The following is a 5,015-nucleotide window of genomic DNA, read 5'->3' on the forward strand; positions in this document are numbered from 1 at the left end:
TGCCCAGACTGAGCGGGGCTGAAGGGAAGGGGGAGGGGGCGGGCGGGAGGGAAGGGGGCGGGAGCGCGGGGAGGGGACGGGGGAGGGGCGGCGGGGAACGGGCGCGGCTGCCCGCAGCCGAGGGGCAGTCCCGGGCCGGGTCGGGCCCCGCGCGCTCGCGGCCGGCGCGCCCTCTCCAGCTGCGCTCGGCGTTCCAGGCCCGCTCCCCAGAGGCCTAGCCGCCGCCGCCGCGAGGGCGCGGGGCAGACAAAGAAGGTAGACAAAGGCGGGCGCAGCCGGGCGGCCGTGCGGGCACCGGGAGAGGCTGGCCCACTCCTCCCGGTGCGTAAGAGCCGCCTCTGCGCGGCCCGGGACGCGTGGGACGGGCGGGGCGCGGTCAGCGGTGGCGCTTTTGGAGCAGCCCCGCCGGGAGCCGACTACAAAAGGCCGCGGCAGGGGGTCCCTGGCGGACCCCAACAATGGACGGAGCTGAACGCTCAGCTGCGGCCGCGTCTCGCTGGGCAGGGGCCGGCCGTTCCCCAAAAGGATTATTCCGCCTTGGCTGTCAAATGGGACGGAAGAATTGCCTGGTGCTAGGGAGGCGGAACGGGACACTGCAGGGCCTTTGTAGCCTCGGAAAGTGCGCGGAGTCGGGGGCGGGGTTCTGGGAGGAGTAGCTCTTCGATGTGGGGATACAGGGGGGCTTCAATGCACTACCAAGTGAGACTCGCAAGCGCTGGCGGCCGCACTAGTGTCCCCTTCCCACTCACATGCCCTAGGAGGGAAGGGAGAAAGGCAGTCCCTACCCAACACACACACACACACGACACGCACACGCACACGCACTTACACACAGTTCGCCTCTCACCCCGCCCCGTCCAAAGTCGATCTGATGCTTCCTAATCCGGCCCAGCCTGGACAAAGCCAGCGCCTAGGCCGGCTCATCCATCACCGCGCAGGGTGCCGCATCCTGCCGACCCTGGGAGTCCCGGAATGCTGTGTTATGGGTCCCACGGCCCCCATAACTCATGGCGGAGTCAGTGGGGCCACCAGCCCTGCAGAGATCAAAGAGCTGTAGGGTGAGGCGAGGCGAGCTGAAAGCGGCAGTCTTGCCTGCTGCCCAGACCTGGCCCAGTGGCTTCCATTTCAGCTGCTTTCTATTCTCCAGAGTGTGGCAAATTATGGCTCAGAGGTTTAAGAGCTCCTCTCTGCAGTCAGGCTAGATGCCTGGGCTCCTCTTCTGATGTCAAGTGGCTTAACCTCTCTGAGCTCACCATTATCCCTAACTCCTCAGAATTCAAGGATTAAGTGCAATGGCCTGTGTAAGGAGATAATGTTCCTAAGGTCCTGGCCCCTCTGGATATGCTCTAGAAAAATTAGCTGCTTTGTTATTGTAATATTATCAGTCTGATGGGCACCAGGATGGATCCCATCATGAGCAGAGCAGAGACATGAACTGACTTAGGTTTTAACAAATTCGGTCTGATTCCCAAAATTGAGAATAGATTGCATTTGGGGGCAATGACAAAAGCAGGGAGACCAGTTAGGAACTGTGGCAGAGAAGAGGCGATGATAGCTTGGGTCTGGGAGGGGGACAGTAGGCTTTATTCTCCTTGTCAAGGATGAAGCTGTGGCTTGGCATTCACTGAACCAGAAGCGAATTTATTGGATCCTTTGGTTCAAACGCTGTTGCCATGGCTGTTCACCAGTGGGGCGATCTTTTGCCATGCTTGGATTCTCTGTTCTCTGGCTCCTCCCAGAGAGATGCTGTGGGAACAGATGGATGTTAGGTGAGGCCTGGGCTCCTGTCCTATCCAGGTTGTGGTGACTTTGGGCTTCAGTTTCCCCATGTTGAATGGTCAAAATGGAAACAACTCAAATATCCATCATCTGATGAATGGATGAACAAAATGTGGTATAGTCATACAATGGAGTATTATTTGGCCATTGAAGTACCAATACTTGCCACAATCTGGACGAATCTTGAAAGCAGTATGTTTAGTGAAAAAAACCAGACATAAAAGGCCACATATTGTATGATTTATATGAAATGTTCGACATAGGCAAGGCCTTAGAGACAGAAGGTAAACTAGTGGTTGTGGGGGGTGGGGTAGGGAGATTGGGGAGTGGCTGCTAATGTGTGTGGGTGGAGTGATGAAAATATTCTGAAATTAGATAGTGGTGATTATGCACAACTTTGTGACTATACTGAAAACCACTGAATTGCAGGCATTAAAAGGATGAACTTTATGGTTTGTGAGTTATATCTCAATAAAGCAGTTATTTAAAAAACAGTAGTGGTTGAACTGGAATCAAGGTTCTCACCCTCTGGTCCAGGGTGACTTCAGAGGATCTGGCAACCCCTCTAAATGTTTGTCAAAACATTTAGTGTTTCTGTACATTTCTCTGGGTAAAGGTTCAAAGTTTAAGAGGTGATCTGCAGGGCCCCCTGACTAACAAAGGGTCAGTGACACTGGGGAATCAGCAGAACCTCCGGGAGGGAGTGGTGTGAGGGCTCTGCCCTGGTTGAAGTACTTGAAGTACTAGAAGCTGTGCAGTGTTACTGGCCTAAGGTCAGGGCTCTGATGTGGGTCCAAGATCAGCAGTGGATGCCAGAGTCTGGGCGGCTGTGCAGGTCAGACCTCACACCAGAAGACCAGAGGAGTGGGGAGAAGAGCTGTCTTCGGCTGCAGCTTCTGTCTTTAGGCATCTTGGGCCATGAGGATGTGTGTCCTCCATAGGCATATTGGGGGCTGCCTGCTGCTTTCAGAAATGGAAATGGTGAGAGGGGTACAGCTATGGATGCTTTAGATGGGGTTTTGAAAGGCATGATGGCTGGTCCGGAGTGTCTGCTCTAGGAGCTTAGCTAGAGTGTGTGTCGATCTTCATATCATTATCATAACAGCCATTAATTGGGCATTTATGTGTCGAGCATTGTGCACTTGATATTTTCACAAACATTATCTCCTTTACTCCTCGCTCAACTCTACAGAATTGGTGCTAACTTGATCCCATTTTACAGATGTGGAAACTGAGATTTAGAGAGGGAGGGGCTTCATGGCTAGATAAGGGGCAGTGGTGGGGAGAGAAGCAGCAGGCTGTGCATGTGAGTAGCCCAGTGTGTGTGAGGACACCATCGTGAGCATTCTGCAGCTCTTGCTCCATTTTTTAAAATTTAATTTAATTTTTTATTTTTTTATTGAGTTATAGTCAGTTTACAGTGTTGTGTCAATTTCTTGTGTATAGCACAATTTTTCAGTCATACATGAATATACATATATTCATTTTCATATTCTTTTTCACCGTGAGCTACTACAAGATTTTGAATATATCTCCCTGTGCTATACAGTATCTATTCTATATATACCTGTCAGTATCTACAAATCTCCAACTCCCAGTCTATCCCTTCCCACCCCCCTCCCCTCTGGTAACCGCAAGTTTGTATTCTATGTCTGTGAGTCTGTTTCTGTTTTATATTTAATTCATTTGTCTTCTTTTTTTTTTAATTCCACATATGAGTGATATCATATGGTATTTTTCTTTCTCTTTCTGGCTTACTTCACTTAGAATGACATTCTCCCTGTTGCTGCAAATGGCATTATGTTGTCATTTTTATGGCTGAATAGTATTCCATTGTATAAATATACCACAACTTCTTTATCCAGTCATCTGTCAATGGACATTTAGGTTGCTTCCATGTCTTGGCTATTGTAAATAGTGCTGCTATGAACATTGGCTCCGTTTTTGAAAGCAGCTCTTCTCTGCACACCACTGCCTACAGCCTGAGCATGGAAATCAGAGATCTTTGTTCCTCATCCAGACTAAATTAAGATACATGTCAGGCAAGTGGCAATAAACCATTGTCCATCATCCTTTCATTTACTCATTTAACACACACTCATTCAGAATCCGGATTTGGCCAAGTGCTGGTGAGGTGCTGGACTAACAGAATGAACGAGGCTAGGTCTCTGCTCAGAGGAGCATCCCAATAGGCTGGGTCCCTGAGCATCGGGGAATCAGTAGAATTGTCACCAGGCTATATGTGGCTGAGTCTCTGTGGCTCCTCAGACCTCCGTGTGTTTTGTGTTCTGGGAACCTTAGGCAGGGATGAGATGGATGATATATCCTGTGATCAGCCTGGTGGGGATGGGAGGGACTTTGGAAGCATCTTCAGGGTCTGGACACTTCACTGCCTGCTGTTATACCTCGTTCGCTCATTGTGTGTTGTTCAGTGAACCCCAGGAATTCTCCTCTCCCCACGCAGGCCTTAATCTTTGCAAGACTTTCTTGCATCTTGCCTTCCCTTAGTTTCAATTTAAATGTCTCTAGGGAGTGATTTTCTTTCCATCCCCATTGCTCAGGAACCTACTTCAGTTGGCAAATAAGCTTTCTGTCCTCCTAACCATCCATCCTTCCCTCCCAGATGCCCTCCTATATATTGTCATTATGGTGAAAAATATGCAAATAACTTTGAAAAACAGCCTCCCAGCAAATGGGTATTCAAGAATGTAATAAATTAACCCCATAATGTAATCTGGGTCCCATGACCATCCATCACACTGATGTGATTAAGATATGAAAAACCAGATGCCGCAGAGCCCTATGGATGGAAATGACAGATGACTTTTCATAAAGCTCCCCCATGGCCCCAGCTGATTCGTCCCCCTGCCCCTGCCCTATCCCCACTTTGTTGGCCCCCATGGAACCCAAGGCCATCAGAGGTATAGAGAACATCTGTCCAGCTTGTTCGTTTTATAAATGAGACAGAAGCCTTTTGGGGCTTGAGGTCAGGTCAGTTTGATCTCTCCGTTATCTCCTAGCCACCCGTCTTCCTGTTTATGGCTGGCTCTGAATCCAAAACCCCAAACTCAGGCATTTTTATCCAGTTTCTAGTTGACAAGGTGGGTACCCCAGTGTCAAACAAGGCTTCTGGGACCTCAGTTTCCCCATTGGAAAAATGTGAGTGTTGAGTTGTATGTCCAACAAGGCTTCTCTGAAATTCTTTAGCTCTGTGGCAGAAGACCTGTGTCTTCTCA

The sequence above is a fragment of the Camelus dromedarius genome, chromosome 14 (genome assembly GCF_036321535.1).
Source record: "Camelus dromedarius isolate mCamDro1 chromosome 14, mCamDro1.pat, whole genome shotgun sequence".
Taxonomy (NCBI): domain Eukaryota; kingdom Metazoa; phylum Chordata; class Mammalia; order Artiodactyla; family Camelidae; genus Camelus; species Camelus dromedarius.